Source organism: Anser anser (genome assembly GCF_964211835.1).
Source record: "Anser anser genome assembly, chromosome: 2".
In the NCBI taxonomy this organism is placed as follows: domain Eukaryota; kingdom Metazoa; phylum Chordata; class Aves; order Anseriformes; family Anatidae; genus Anser; species Anser anser.
The window spans coordinates 104,911,273-104,928,628 of NC_139721.1; the positions used below are offsets into that span (position 1 = coordinate 104,911,273).

Consider the following 17,356-nt stretch of genomic DNA (forward strand, 5'->3'; position numbering starts at 1 on the left):
ATTCTAAAAAGCCCATGAGCTTTAGATTTGAAACAAATTAAATAATGTTTCCTAAAAAAAAGTAATTGAATTGAAACCCTTAAGTAAATCAAATGTGTACTACCAGATCCTAGTAGTGAATTCTGCCTGTAAGTGCCTTTTCCAATACTCAGCACACTGAGACATTACTAGAAGCTAGAAGCATGAAAACAATTCTGTCTTATGAGTTGTAGTGCTGCACTTGCATCTCATGACTTACATATTGAATGATGAGGGGCTTTTTATCAGTCACAGAGCAAGCAGAAAATTGCAAAATTATTTTTCATTTTCTTCAGAAGATATTTTTTCATGCACACTGTTCTAGAACTTCAAGTACTTATCCTCACACTTCCATCCACAAACAGTATCAGCAGCAAACAAAGAGTGCCTTATCAAAGCAGCAGTTCATAATAACAAATCCATTACAGCTTTCAAGCTACTTACCAAAAAGTCAGACAATAATCATTCAGTATGTGACTTGGGCTGGGGAAGAGTGGTGAATAATGGAGAAAAGTAAAACTTTATGTCTTTTGCAGGAGATGGAAGAAATCACTCAAAGTGTGGATTTTTATGAATCTGTTTTTTCTTAACCTGTGAGCAAAAGGAGTGGGTAGTGCAAATGATGTCATTTTAAGGCAGCACACTCTGTTTATACACTTTACTTCCATTTGTCTGAAGATGCTACTAATAAATACAAAATGCTTTTATCTAAAGAAATAAAGAATACCAGTCAACTATGAAAATCCCATGCAATTCCTCGGAAAATTAGCAGCAGTAAGCTTTCTTTTCAGTGTTTTCATGGCCAAATTTATACTTCACTGCTGCTTCACTAATACTATGGTAAACAAGAAAAGTAGACAAAAGCTGTCCAGTGAGCCATCCTCTGCTTTGGCCTAAACAAAGCTTTTCTGCTTTCAGAGTTTTGCAGAGGATGGAAATGTATTACCTGCAGAAGCTTTCTATCTTAAAACATCTTGATACATCTGCTTTAATTAATATAATGTCAGAATTTTTTACTAATAAGTTCAGTCTTCAGTGAATGAGAATTATAAAAAGGGGCTTACCTAAATCCTTTATTGCCAAAATACCTTTATTGCTAAAAGATGAAAAAGAATTTGTAGCTGTCTATGTATTTTATTTGTGTCATGCTATTAAGATCTAGTGGAAGAAAAAATTTAATTTATACTAAAACAACAATGATAAAGAAACAAACCACCAACAACAGAAAAGCAGCAAACCACAAGTGTTTGCAACAATTGCTTAGATTTCATTAATTTTTCATTTGTGAGAAACAGTAATTATTTTCTGAAGTTAATTTATCACTGAAGTCAGTTATCAAAGCCAAAAATCTATTTTTGTTTTAAAATCCCTCAACAGTTAATATATACTAAATTAGTATAGATGGAATTTTAATACTGAAGATAATTCATAACATTCTGTATTTGGTTGTATCTTCATGTAATCTAAGTACTTTAAACTTTCTTTCTAATACAAGATTGGTAAAAAATTTTAATGATTGATTTTCTTGAGAGTAATGTCATTTTTTTTCTTACCTTTTCTTACTAATAGCTTTGCTAAACTGCATTAGCTGTAATGAACTACATTTCAAGATCTAGTCTGTCTTATCTCTATGAACATTAGTATAATTTATAACTTTTAGCTTGACTGAATTTAGAATTTTTACAGACACTAGCTGATTTTACTTTTTTTTTCTGTATATATTTTGGTAGATGAGTGTATATATAAAAGAAACATGACTAGTAGCATATGTATAAATATGTAAAAATATAATGTACTAATAGCACAGTTTTCAGGCCTTCCGGGTAGCTACCTTTGATTAGTGTTTGTTTGATTGTTTGTTTTTGTTTTTTTGATTTTTTTGTTTATTTGTTTATTTGTTTATTTTGGGTTGTGCTTACTCTTTCTCAAGGTCAATCAGTAAGAGGATTTTCCTTGCACTTGCTTGGGACAGTCCCATTTCAAACTCAAGACAGCAGTATATGTGCTCTTCACAGTAACTGTTTCTCCCTGGAAAAATAAGATGAATAAATTAAAATATACAGTGCTTTAAAATGTATTCACAATGCATTGTATAAGAGAATTATATAATTAGGTTGGAAGAACGTATATGTATTTGAACATAGACGAGTAAGCTACTTTCCCGTCATACATTTCTTTATATAGAGAGTTAAGGGTTCCCTTACTTCTCTTTGTGTGGAATGATGAATGTATCAGGCTCTGAGACACATATTAAATAAAGTAATTTAAAGCTATTATGATTTCTAAAAATTGACAAGAAAACAAAAAAGTTAAAGTATTACTTTACCATTCCTTGCAGCTTCCCATGTAAATACTGCTGTGATTGAGAATCTAACATTCTTTTCTACCTTGTGATGCTTTGATGCAGTATCCTACTGCATGAGGAAATCTGTCCTCTTGAGGCAAATAATGTCTCAGAGAAGTGTGTTCTGCTCTTTATTAGAAGGAATGGTATTATAATGGTGTTATAGCCTGATTTTCAACTTAAAGCTTTGTTTTCAGTACTGCTCAAAATTAGCAGATTGGAAGAAGATAAATAGAATTTGACTATATTTACAATTAATACGTATTTAAACTTTATCTGGAATAAAAATATTAGTGATTAGAGCCTTCATTTCAAGAAATTGATGTGCATAGTAAACACAAAACACTTAGGTGAATTTCTATGTGACATACTGCTTATTCAGCTACTTCCTAGAGGTGTAAAGAGGGTGGGTATCTTCATAGATTCCCATGGATTTTAATTTATTTATTTATTTTGTTTTCCCCTCAATTTGTTCCAGCAGGCAAATTGTACCAGTATTTGTTGAGTGTCCTGTTTGACTAACAGCGATGAGTTCACTGCGTTAATCGTGGATACTCAGTTGTGCCAAAGCATTTGTTTCATGGCTGCACTGGGTTTCCATCTCACTTCATGCACTTGATTAAGTGTCACATTTTTGCTTAGGGTAAACAGTGTTGCCACTGAAGGTAGTGTGGAAGCTGTTCCAGGTTTGCTGATATCAAACATGTGCTGATTAACAGTATTGGAGATTAGTTGCACAGAGAGAAAATAAAGGAATTTTATTTTAGTTGAATAGTACTCACATCTAATTCAGTATTTCAAAGGGGAGACACTCTATTTTTATTTTTCTAATTATTCCATTTTCTAAAGTGTGCAATAGTAGGTTTCCTCTAGACAATTCTGTATGCAGTTTTGGTATTTTCAGAATGAATAGATTATTTGACTATGTATTAGTTGTAGATTATTGTCCTTATGCCATTTCCATCTAAACTAACATTTTGACTACCTACTTGTCAGTCTAAGTGATATCTGAGGTGAAAAAATTAACCATAACACCAAAAAGAATAAAGATTAATGTATGACCATTAATCTTGATTTAAATTATTCTCAGAAATGTACTGCAAACACAGATCTTGAAAATACCTTCTATTTTTTTTTCAGTATAATGAATCAGACCTCATTTAATCATTCTGTTAATAAAATATACACCAAAAGAGAGCCCAGCTCATTTTCCGAAAGATATATTTGTTTTACTATACTAACAACAACAGAACACTCACTGTAGCATGTTTAAAGAGAAGTAGGCCTTTTGCTAATGAGTTGGGAGTTTTGCAACCGTACTTCAAGCCTAAATCCATGTTAGTAAGTTTTAATCTCACTGCCCTTTCCTTCCAGCTCTTGCAAAAATGAATCATAGAAACTCATGCAAAACAATACCTGCTGCCCAGCTGAGTTATTTTCAAAGTAACTCAGCTGCAGTCATGCCCTGCTTTCAGAAGGAGCTTTGCTTTCATTTACACCCAAAGCCAGAAATCTTATTCCAGGAGCTAACTGTCCATTATCATTTTGTGGACACACATATATCCATATGTGGCATCCAGATGTCAGCAAGAATTACTTCGGAATCATCTTTATTTAGTGCTAGTATTTTTAAAAAAATGCATTTTGAAATAGTTGTTAACATTAGTAATCAGGTAGTAGATTCTGAAACATGAAGGATTAACTGTGCAAAGACCACCCAAATAGGCAAAGTTATTACAAAGCTTAATATAATTCCATTTTCCCTGTGGAACTTTTATCAGTATTTCTCTTGTACTGTGCTGGTTAGTAACATCAGGACATAGATAAGACAAGATAATAAAAAGTATTGGAAAAAAGCCCAGCATTGTAAAATGTTTTGGGTTTTGTTTGTTTGTTTGTTTGTTTGTTTATTTTGTACATAGGGCAAACCAGAAGAAGAACTGAGTTACAAGTCAGTAACAAAACTTTCCTTAAGAAATAATTTCCAAAGAAAGAGATGAAATGAGCAACAAAAGGCAAGACAAGGAACAAACACCATATCATAGTGAAAAAACATTGAGATGGATTTTGCCATATTTTTTATCTTTCTTTTTCATAAGTCTTTAATGAGTCAGCTGAGTTCCATGTATACTTTTTCCATGTATACTTTTATTGTTACCCTACTTACTGATGATTTCATTATGTGTGTGTAACATCTCAGGTGGAATAGAAGTTGATGAAATAGAGAAATTAAAGCAAATTTGAGTAAGGAAGAAAAACACATAGTTAAAATGGTAGGAACAAATCAAAAGAACGTGTTTCCCAAAGTTTCTAGCAAGACTGTGTTGCTAGTGCTTTGGTTGTACGTTCTGCTCTTGCCATCAACTTTACCTGTTTTTTGTTTGTTTGTTTGTTTGCTCTGTGTGTCTGTATGAACTGATTTTAAATCCATCTCTTGGATGGAAGAATATACATGCAGACAAAGGTGTCTCATTCACAGAGATCAGAAAACACGTATTTCTGTAGAATTTTGTTAGCACTATGTTACCTTAGGTAAGCATACATAATTAATTGTAGCTGTTTTGGATAGACATTAACAATCTAGAAAAAGAAAAAAAAAAAAAAAGTATGCCAAAGAATGGCAGTCCTTCATTTTCTTTCATGTGAACAAATTTGAGTTCATGTTTGTAAACATTTTGTTATCTCCTCATCTTAGAAGATGTCTGGAAATCTTAAGGTGCACAGGAGCAATTTTTGCTAGTAAATCCAAAATAAATCAAAATTTTGGTTTTGGACAAGTTCCTGACATTTCACATGACATTTCAGTGTCATGCAACATTTTTACATTATCAGACCTCAAGAAATTAGACATCATCTAACTTAAAACACAGATAAGATGGGGTCCTTGAAAACTGCTGGCACGAAACCCACTCCTGCTGACCATGTCTTTCTTTGTGAATAAAATTTGTGTCCAGTAAAACATATGTATGCCCAAAAACAAACAAGAAAAAAAAAAAAAACACAACAGAAATTAAATTCTGCAGCCTGTGTGAATCCCACTGCCCATTATTTTGTCTCTTAGAAAACAATTTCCTTCTTTCTATGTTCTTCTTCCTTCCTTTGCCTTTTGCTTTCCTCTCTGCCCAAACTCTGGAAGAAAAAAGAACAAGCCCCCACACCAAACCGTAACAGAGTGAAAATCTACTGATAGCTCTCATGATGTCTTTTTTTTTTTTTTTAAATGCATTCCTGGAAATAGTTGTTCATAAAATTGAACTTCAGTTGTCACAATTAGAAATTTTGAAAGGTCTTCTATTATTAAATTAGAGATGATCACAAAATATAAGTTTAAAGATGTTTCCTAAATTCTTTATCTGTACATTCATTCATGTGACATAGACTCAATGTTTATTTCAATTCACAATTCTCTCACTTAGCACTGAGGGAATTCAGTACTTACACACGTCATCAACTAGATGACCTGGACAATGAATTCCCCTTTTTTTTTTCTTTTTTTTTTAAATAAATAAATAAAAATAATTTAAAAGAAAGAAAGAAAGAAAGAAAGAAAGAAAGAAAGAAAGAAAGAAAGAAAGAAAGAGAAAGAAAGAAAGAAAGAAAGAAAGAAAGAAAGAAAGAAAGAAAGAGAAAGAAAGAAAGAAAGAAAGAAAGAAAGAAAGAAAGAAAGAAAGAAAAAGAAAGAAAGAAAAAGAAAGAAAGAAAGAAAGAAAGAAAGAAAGAAAGAAAGAAAGAAAGAAAGAAAGAAAGAAAGAAAGAAAGAAAGAAAGAAAGAAAGAAAGAAAGAAAAAGAAAGAAAGAAAAAGAAAGAAGCAGGTATAATGATCATGCTTAAATAACTCAAAGTACACACAAAGTGCTTTGACAGTGTAACTGACATGTAATTACTTGGTATTGCTGTAGTAGCTGGTCAAACATCTGTATGTTGCCTGATCAGTTTGTTTCTATAGATAAGAAAATAATTCAGTTTCTATGGCCCATTCATTCCTAGCTGTTTTTTAAGACTGCCAGCAAAAGTAACAGTTGTGATTATACAGACAGCTGTCTACTAGGACTTGGCCTGAAACCATCAGTTTTTAACATATAGCCATTGAACAGCTGTTAGATATTATAGTTACAACTAGCTCAGAATATATTTGAGTCTATGACTGGGGTGTCAAAATGTACATGCAGAACTGTTGGTGCTCTGAGCCATTCAGTAGCCTAGAAATTAATTTTGGGAGCTTTATTAATTTTTTGGAGAGGGAGAAAGAATAACAATCTTAACAGAGGTTTCATCTGCTGCTGTTGTATGTATATATGTCAAAGACAGAAAAAGGTGCTTTAATCATATCCTGTCAGCTTAACTGTAAGGCATTTTTATTTCCTATTTTTCTGGGAAAATATATACAGTATTGTACCACACAATCACAAAGTGCCAAATAGGAAAACTTGCAGAAAACTGTTGCCATGGTCTAGATTTTGAGCAAATTTTGAGGGGAAAAAAATAAAATAACCTAGACATTTTCATCTTCAAAAGTCAAACCTGCCATTATATTTATGGCTTTGTTTAGATTGTCTCTCTTTTTCTCTTTCTTTTCTCTTCTCTCTTCTCTCTTCTCTTCTCTTCTCTTCTCTTCTCTTCTCTTCTCTTCTCTTCTCTTCTCTTCTCTTCTCTTCTCTTCTCTTCTCTTCTCTTCTCTTCTCTTCTCTTCTCTTCTCTTCTCTTCTCTCTTCTCTTCTTTCTTTTCTTTTCTTTTCTTTTCTTTTCTTTTCTTTTCTTTTCTTTTCTTTTCTTTTCTTTTCTTTTCTTTTCTTTTCTTTTCTCTTTTCTTTTCTTTTCTTTTCTTTTCTTTTCTTTTCTTTTCTTTTCTTTTCTTTTCTTTTCTTTTCTTTTCTTTTCTTTTCTTTTCTTTTCTTTTCTTTTCTTTTCTTTTCTTTTCCTTTCTTTTCTTTTCTTTTCTTTTCTTTTCTTTTCTTTTTTTCTTCTTTTTCTATTTTTGTGCATCTCCATCTAGAGTTTACAAAGAAAATAGACCTGCTGTGATGTGAACCCCAAAGGAAAGATATGCTGTCTTTGTAATATACTGAAATGTCAGGAAATCATTTATTGAGCCACTGGTGCCTTTAGTTGCTGGTTATTATTTGTGTTCCTGTCTGGTAATGTGTGTGTTTGTAGATCAATTATCTCAAGAGCTCTTTGGAGCTATAAGGTCATCTTTCGCATATTAGTCAGATACTTCTCTGCAGACATGCCAAGTAATACATTTTTCTTCCAGGACTTAATAGCTCATCCATCCAAGTAAGTGAAGAAAGGGAGTGTCTGATGATGGTAAGACTCTCAGTGGTTTAGCTTTGCAGTAGCTTGCAAACATTACTTGTGAGATGGAATACATAAGGGATACCTAAATTACAAGTGGTTAAGTTATGTACAGCAAGTTAAAGCAATATGATAACATTTCATCTTAATAGAAGAATTTCTACTGAGAACTGCTCTAAAATCACCTCTAGTTAACACCAGTTTTCTAATGTATAAATTTGTAAGAATAGAGGATTGCTTCTGATGTGTACTATTGTGCAACTGATACTCTGACAGGATTGATTCTTAATCCACTGACGGTTTGAAAGTTGACCTCAGGTACGCCTGCTGCCATGCTAACATGTTAATTGAAGCATGGAATTCTCAAATCTGATGGGTTTGATGCAAGAAGGGATGGAGAAGTCTAAAAGTAGGAAAAAGGGCACAGAACAATTGAGAGTGGAAATGGCAGGGGACTATCCCAGTTAATATCTACATTAGGAAGTACAGCTGGCCAAGATGGGTGGGGCTAGAGACCAAAACAGCTGTTGCTGAAAGCTTGAGCTCAGCACTCTCTGTTTTCAGGACTTTTGTTTTGGACTGTCTCTCAACTGACTTCACTGACAAAGTGATTGTATTTAGTGGGGCATCTTTCACTGTAGCTCAGTCTGAAAGTAAATGAATTTGTATGCTCTAAGACCATGCCACAATGTAAGTGGGGCAGTTCTGGGGTTCACTCAAAAAGTGACTGAAGTGCAAATGCAGACCTTCCGTAAAAGCAGGAGAATGGGGAATACTGAAGGAAGAGGTGTCTCTGAAGTTGTTCCTCTCCTTTACTTTCGTGACTTTTGCTCCCCTGTCTTTAGTACCTGCATGCCAATTTAAATCATCTCCTTAAGATGAATACTGATTCATTTTTTCTTTTGGCACTGCAACAGGAGAGGTAGATAACTCATTCATATTATGTATTGCCAAACAGACTCACATAAGAAATGGAAAAGGTTTTCCTTTATTTATTTTATTTTATTTTATTTTATTTTATTTTATTTTATTTTATTTTATTTTATTTATTTTATTTTATTTTATTTTATTTATTTTATATTTCTTTTTTTCTCCTGCCTTTCTGAATCAGAGACTGTTTAAAGACATGACTTGCAGCTCTAAGGAAAAGTCTTTCAATGCTTACTTTATTTGTATGTGAGCCTGTAGTTAGAGTTATCATGACTTGTGCTGAACTGTGACATTAGGCAGCCAACAGTGTGAGAATGGTGGTGCCAGAGAAAGAACAAGCAAACAAAACCCCTGTATTTTGCCATGCTATACATAATATCTATGTATTTCAACCAGGGACTTATGGGCAAGGGAAAGAAAACTATAGGAAAGTTGATGTATAGTCAAATTACTTGTATTTGCTGCCTCTGGTATTTTGTTTTAGTGGGAACTTCACTTGTGAACAAATTCTGAAAAAAAGAAAAAATCCTTTTTTATTGCCTTCTTGAATTTAACCCTTGAAATCTTTAATGGAATGTATATTGAAATTTAAAAAAAAAAAAAAAAGAGAAAAGAGAATTTTGAAGGAAGATTATTCAGTAATCATTCATGTAATCTGAAAACATAATAACAGAATTTAGAGGGTACATAACTGCAGATTGGATTCAAATTTTCATATGCTCAAAAGATTTTAAAGAAAAGTCTTGTAAGTATCGTGGGGAAAAGGGATGGAACAGAACCAGGAAGCAAAAGAAAACAAAGCAACAATATTTGCAAACAATATTTGTGGTGCTAGACTACTAAATTCAGAGTTTCTGCCAGTTTCAGCCCTTTCTGATATGTATTTATAGAGGCTACTCAGGGAAAAAACTGATCTTGTTTAGGATCTTTATTCTGGATGCAGCCAAAAGCTAATTTGCTTTGAGGGCTTTGCTTCACTGAATTACATTTTTCAAAAGAAAATTAATATGAAATAATAAAATAATTGTTAAAGTGGAAGTAAATGAGTGAAACATACCAATAGAGGAAATAGAGCAGATGACTTCTGAAGTTAGTGGGATAACTCCAATTTTAATTGCATTAATCTAATTGTTGTTAGACTGGTGATGGGATGGTACTTTCCATTCTGTAGGAGAAGATTAGCTTAGAGAAATGTAGTACTTGGAAATGTGGTCATGCAATCCAAATAAAGGTCATAAAAAGTGACTTAATTTGAACAATTAATAGTTCAAATATACCTAGGAAAATTCTTTGGTGTATATTTGTAAGGAACAGAAATTCTAACCCTAAATATTTTCTCCTTTTGGAGATGAGTCAGGAGTTTGGAGATGATAAATATTTCTGTTCTGCTGATCAATTATCTAGTTGTTAAGTTCATCAAATATTTCTGAAAATAAACTCATCAACTGGAAGAAAAACCCTCAGCTTGCACCATGTTTAATGAATAGGTCAAAACCTAGTAAGTATTAATAATTTTCTCAACATTGAAAACTAGGAAGTCCCCAGCTAGCAAAGTCTTACAAAGGTGTTGACATCTACGAGTATCTATGAGTAATGCCCAATTCTGATTAATGGGATTTGCTGAATGTGTCAATATGGACTTATATCTCATTCTCTAAAGTCTTTTGAGAATTTCTTTTATGGATAGAACTACCTTTGACACTAAAGCAAAGAAGTGGAAGCAGAGATTTTGATTTATGACAAATTAAGTTTTTAGTTGAAATACTTAATGCTTATCTCCTTTAACGTCATCTGAAGTTTGCTTCAGAGAAAATTTGTAGCTAAAATAAGATGTAAACAAATTCCAACTAAGAATGTAAAGTGCACAAAAATGGTGGTTTTATAGAAGCAGCAGACAGAATTTTAAATTGGGTTGTTACGTCGAAATTATATTTTAAAGTCTCTTTGGAATCCTATGCACAGAGATCAAAAACATTACCAACCAAGACAAAAGGCTGACAGTAGGGAGGAATGGCCACCATGAGCACATGAAAGCGACAATAAGAAAAGTTAAATCATCGGGGGAATACGGTTGTATTATTTTTTTATTGAATCCTTGCTTTTTTATGTGTAGGTTGCAGGTGCATATAAGTACTTAGAAGGCTCAGCTTTCAACAGAAATTAAAACATTTTTGATAAGAGAAACTTAGTTGTCAAGTCATTTTTAATTTCGTTGGTGTATTTGTTTACTTTTTCTTCTCACTAAAATGTTTCTTTTAGTTCTTTTGCAATTCTCTTATGCTTTGATGTCTCCTGCTTATAAAGATGACTAACTTAATCCAAGCGTTGCTTGTAAAACCACCAAACAATCTGTACATTAACAATGAAACAGAAATATGGTATCTTCAATTTAAATGCCAAAACACTACTACAATGATACAGAGTTCAGTTATGCAATATTTTCTTTCTGTGTGTAATCAGCCATCATCCCTGCCTTTTGTGCTCTCTAGTTTGTATAACACCCACCTCAAAGAGAACTATGCATACACATTTTAAAAATAAATTATAAGGCATGTATTAATTAAAGTAATATCATATGATGTTTTAATGACACGTTCTTTTATCAGAACGTATATATTTGCCCTCTGTATCCTTCCTGCTGGGGACTTTATTGGTATTACAAAAAAAATATTGTTTGTAACTGTTGCTCATGCTGATCATGAATTCAATAGGGATCAGCTCCTGCCAATAAAGGCTGCATATTTATGCTATTGATTTGTGAGGGAAGGAAGCTGAGGGCTTTTTATATTGTGCTATAAAATTAATAAATAATGATTCATGAGAACAGCATCCTGCGGCTCACTGGTGAGCAGTAATTTGATATGAGGGTCATATTGTTATTCTAAATGTACATGGTATTCAATAACAGAGGAGAATATTGTTGCAGTACCACTGAGAACAGTCCTAACTTCTGTGCTATGGGATTTGCTCTCTGATGAAGCGGGGAGGTGGAGCAGCAGGAAGTAGGCCGCGTTTCCTTATTGCCTTCTCTCTCTGGGGTCACTTCCTTTCTCCGGCAAAATGGTGAGGCGCTATATGCATAGATGTGATGGGAATCATCAGGAGAGGAGATAGGAGAGGAAGTCTTATGAGGAAGTCCCATTATCTTCACTGGCTAAGGTCAGAAGGAGAGAGTACAATATCAGCTCTTCCACAGCTTCCTCTGAGCTTTTGTCACAGGTAAAATTCACTAGAGACCACCAATCTGATTCTGCTATTGAGTGGGAAGTTAGGAAGAAAAAGGACATAAATGTTTTCAGATCCCAGCAGAAACAGTGGTCTCTTTTCCAAATAATATGACAGTGTTATAAGTGGAAATTGTATTCTGAAACCTTTTACTTATTCTGGTATTGCTTAGCTTTTTCAGAACAATGATTGTACCTATCCTTAATACAGCCCTGATTCAATTATCTCTCAAGCAGAAATTTATTTGACAGAGGTTATCAAAATCTTGGCTTCAGAGGTACAAATAGTTCAGAGGCACAAAAAATAAATAAATGATAATAATAATAATAAAAAGAGATACAAAAAAGAGGTACAAATACTCAGAAGACATTATAAAATATATTTAAGTTGGAGAAAGATTCACGGGGTGGTTTAAATTTGGCTGTGTTAGAAATACATATTTTAACTCAGTTTTGAATCATCAGAATGTTTGTCAGCACTGCCACCCAATATGGTTTTACAGGGTATTGTGTCATAGATTCATTTGTTTCAGCAGTTACTAGCTCCTTTAAATTTCTGAAGAGTAAATAGATTGGAGTGTTTGAGTGATGGCAATGTAGCATAAAATAAACTTAGAATACTGATATTCCCAGGGTGATTTGTATTAGCAGAGGTTTGCTACTTCACATTACTGTCAGATCTTGAAGATCACAATGTGTAAATCACATCGGTGGGAGAGCAAGGAAACTTGTATGTAGAAGACAGCTATGGACTTAAGGAGCCTTAGTGACTCCAGTGCTTTTAGTTCAACCTAAAAAATTTAGATGCTCGGTGTCAGCCTCTGAATCTGATGCCTGAGGAAGCTGTGCTTGTAGTGAACCAGAATTAAAGTTGAAAAGTGAATGAATAGAAGGAAAATGTAGCAGCATAGTAGGTATGTGTGCTTCAAAACTAATAATAACACTGTAACTGGTTATATTTGACAGGTTTCTTGTTCAAATGACCACCTTTGATACCTGACCTATTTTAGTGAAATTGAATTTCTCTCAGTAATATTTTCTCTGGTCGATTTCTAGACTATAACTTGTATACCTTGCATACTTCTAAATCTCTGTGCAATTCGTCCTTGGTAATTAAACTTTGCTATTGGCTCTGGTAGATAAACTGCAGAATGAGTAAAAGCATTACTAGTACAGTATGTCACTACAGAATAGTAGTGGGTTGACTACTACAGAATAGTAGTAGTTGACTAGAGTGAGTGAGACAGATTGTCTTTGTGGTGTAACAATTGTGGTGTAACAATGGCCAAACATTTACATTCCCTGCAGCAAAGCCTAGAGCTAAGGAGTCATCTTCTCAGCACAACAGCTGTGGTTAGAAGCTTGATCTTTTTCTATTAAGTGCAATTGGGAGACTAATGTTGACATAAAATGTTGAAGGTCACCACTGTTCTGTTTTTGTTTTATTCATAAAAAAAAATTCCATCAGTACGTGCAGGTTGACAAGAATCTAGTTCTTGCTGTAAGCTGGCAGTCTAGAAATCAGATAGGAACCTCACTGAAGCTCTGGATGCTTATCTGAATGAAATAAATGAATGCTTTGAGTTTTACACAGTAGCAGATTCAACAATGCTGATGAAGTATTGACGTAAAAGAAAAAGTTGAAAAGTTGTCCCATATTCAGGTTATTGTCAAACATAAACTATATTTGCCATGAGGAGAACCACAAAGATAAATATAAATCATAGAAAGGAAGGCACCAAATTAACTACATAAGTGTATTTAATGTCTCTTCCTTTTCAAACTATCTTCTAACTGTACAATATCCTACATTACAATTTTGCCCTTTTTTTTTTTTCTGGAACTTTTTGCCAATTCATGCTTTTCTCTGTGCGTGATTTGTTTGTGGGTTTTGTTTGTTTGTTTGTTTTTGTTTTGCCAGTTTTGTCCACTGGGTTTTTAGCAGGGTCTTTTGTGAGCAGTTTTGTGAACTGTCAGGTGTCACCCAGAGGATGGTAAGTGTAGAATTGGAGAAGATTTTATAGATTCTATTTCAATTCATAGTGTCCCTTAACAATAGTGCTGATAATGTCCAAAACCTTAACTAAAAACTACATCAGAAATCCAAGATAACCTTCAAGACTCATAAAAGTCATCAGCTTTTCTTAGTGTGAGCAGAGGAAGTAAGAGTGCTTTCAAGACATGCAGTGCTCCTGAAGAAATCTCAAAAATCGGAAAGAAATTTTGCCCAGATCTAGCTGAATAAATTGTTTTCATGACTCATATTCACAATCTGGTAGAAAACATGTTGACTTCTCGTTCTCATTTTTTGAGAATAGAAACTTTTCTGCCTCTGTTGTGTATCATCGGAGTCTCCCCATTCACTCAGTCTGCAATGTTTTCCTTTACACATGTAAGAGACCTAGAAATCTGGTAGCAATGATAAGGGACAGTGTACTAATATACAAACATTTAGCTAGTCTCAGCAGGAAATGTCTTGTCAATACTGGGAATAAGTAATGTGCTAAAGATTTACTGTCAGGTGGCTGTCTTGACCACAGCAGGGTAGAAACTTGCAGCAGCCAGATGGCCTTACATACTTAGGTCACCTGTGTTTACTTTGATGAATGTGTGTAGTATCCCTGGTCTGTACTATTACACTGAAATGAGAGGATGCTGTAGTATCTGATAAACTCAGAAAAAAAAAATGTGTGGTTTTTGTTTGCTTGTTTGTTTGTCTGTTGTTTTTTTGTTGTTGTTTCTTTTTTTGTGTGTGTGTGTATGCGCTTTCATTAACAGGAAAAATAACAGTGAAATGATTTGACATAGGAAGTATCAATATTGTTATTTTCAGTTTTTCTGAAACACTGAATTGAACTGAGAAGATTCTGGTTGTCATGTTTGCAACAGAAAAAATGGATTAAATTGAGTCATTCTTCCATGATTATTATACCCTTATATATATATATTTTTATTAATTAAAATTTATGTATTTACTTTTGGTTTTCTGTATCTGTAGCTTTTTTTTTTTTTTTTTTTCAGAGAGACTTAGCATTTTTCCTTGTTGAACTCCATGAAATTCCAGCCAGCCCATTTCTCCATTCTGCTGAGGTTCCCTTGGGTGTCAGCACAACTTTCTGGTGCATCAGCCATTCCTATCAGTTTTGTATGATCTGCAAACTTGCTGAGGGTGCCTCTATCTCATTACCCAAGTCATTAATGAAGATGTTAAACTACTAGCCCCAGTATTAATCACTGGGGCATATCACTACTGACTGGCATCCAGAGGACTTTGTGCCACTGATCGCCACCCTCTGAGCCCAGCCATTCAGCCAGTTTTCAATCACCTTACTCACAAAGAACAAATTTATCAATCCTGTTCTTTGTGAACTTCTCTAAAAGGGGATATAGTGGGAGACAGTGTCAAAGGCTTTAATAAATCTGAGGTAAACAATATCCACTGCTCTCCCATCATTTATCAAGCTAGTCACTTCTCTGGAGAAGTCTATATCAGGTTGGTTAAGCCTGATTTCTTCTTTGTAAACCCATGTTGACCTCTCCCAATCACTTTCTTGTCCTTCATGTGTTAGGAAATATTTTCTGGGAGGATTTCCTCCATCATCTTCCCACAGCTTAAGGTGAGGCTGACCAGACTGCAGCTCTCTGGGTCTTCCTTCTTCCACTTAACATGCTCGTGCAGGCCACAGTCAATGAAATGGAAGTGTCAGAGGCTTTGAATTTTGTCCCGAAATTACAGTTCCTAGGACAGAGCACTGTGGACATCAACTTTTCCATTATTTGATAGTAAGTGGTTTTGGCAATTACTGTTCTGTCATTCAGAATATTGGATGCTTACTCTTCATTGTACTCAGAAAAGTCTCTAAACAAAACTTAATAAACTTTTATCTTCATTCTCTTTCCCTTTGCATTACACTGTTTTTAGCCAGTGGAACAGCTGCCCTAGGAAGGATCTACATGGGCAGTTATTTTAGTGCCCTGAGTTGTAAAGTGCCTCCAAGCTGCCCCAGGCAGCAGCAAGTTTTTCTGAAAGCCCTAAAGCAATTCAGAGCACCAAGAGACAGTTTTAACAATTCCTTCTAATTGAAATATGGTTAAGTGAGTTCCTGTGTCCTCTTAAATAACTATGTCTCCTCTGCATTTGTGACCTAGATCTGTCACTATTTTAATAATGAATTCCATTTCACTGGTTGCTCCCGGGTAATAAAGAATATCCTGTATCCCAAATTAAAAGATTTTCGCATTTTAATCATATATGCATTTCACAAACTGCATTTTCAAACCTAGTCTTCTCTTAAACTGGAAGGGTTCTTTGAATTCTACACTGAAGTCTTTTGGGCAGTTTCTACATTCTAGAAAAAAATTCGTGTAGTCATTTACAATTTTTTATTCTGATTTTAGAAATGAATGACTAAGATCACTCATGTTATGAACTTTAAAACACATGAATAGCCTTGTTGTCTCCGGGTCAAAGTATGGTCATACTTCAGTGTATGTGTTCTTCAGTTCCCTCTCTATCTTAGGCACTTTATAGCAAGATGTGTAACCTAGGCTTTGTCCTTGATTAACTGGATTCCAAAACCGAATACCAAAAAATTCCACTAAGGGTAATAAAAGTGGTCTAACATCCTTATTTACACAGATTAAAGAACATGACTTCAGAATTGTGGAATCAATCTTTGCTTTTATTTTTTTTTCCAAGAACACTTAGACACATACTTAAATATTTTTAAAAATATCTTTCCAATGTTGTAAATTAAAGAACCAGTAAGAGACAAACTTTTCAGTAAACATCAAGGATAACTACTGTATGGCTTTTTTTTTTTTGTCAGCATGAGGCAAAACACAGACCATTATTCTTGACCATCATGTATTTACATCATTAACTACAAATACGGCTCGTGCTATTATCTGCATATATGCTGCATGCCAGCTACAGTCTAGATATGGTACTTACAAACCTGATTGCAGATGCACTGGGAATAGACTGTAACATCACTCTTTACTGAAATGTGACACAAGTGTTCTGGAGTCTGACTTACAGTGTTTTGTTGTAGTTGTTTCTGGGGTTTAAAAAAAAAAAAAAAGAATGATTCCCTTGTGTTCCTTCTCTTTTCCATATGACCTTTTTGAATCAAATATTCTTGAGAGGCCATCAAGCATTTAACTTTTTGTTGTTGTTGTTATTTTTTAACAATTTTAATTTTAACAAATATCAATGTGATACAAAAAGCTAATAGTCTTGAGTAAATCTTGTATTATGTGGAAAAACTTTGCAGTGATAGCTGATCTTTTTTTTTTTTTTGAAACTGTTAAAATAATTGAAATGTTGACTGTATTCATCTGTGAGACAAAAGAAGAAATCCTCTTTTCTTTGGCCTTCCCGCAAAGATGAAAATACTCATAGCAGCACTAAATAATTAAATACATTGCAACACAGTGTAGTTGCATTAAAATTTGAAACTGATGCTGGCCTTTTGTATGGAGGGAATCAGACTGGAAGAAAATGAGTTAATTCTGAGCAGATGAGAGAAGACATCATTCATC

General features: G+C 33.9%; 1 protein-coding gene across 3 annotated transcripts in view; it reads left to right on the forward strand.

Annotated features, from left to right (window-relative positions):
• Positions 1 to 17,356, forward strand: part of CNTNAP2 (contactin associated protein 2) — a 1,168,055-nt gene that overhangs the window by 281,842 nt on the left and 868,857 nt on the right. The gene's annotated exons all lie outside the window — the stretch shown is intronic.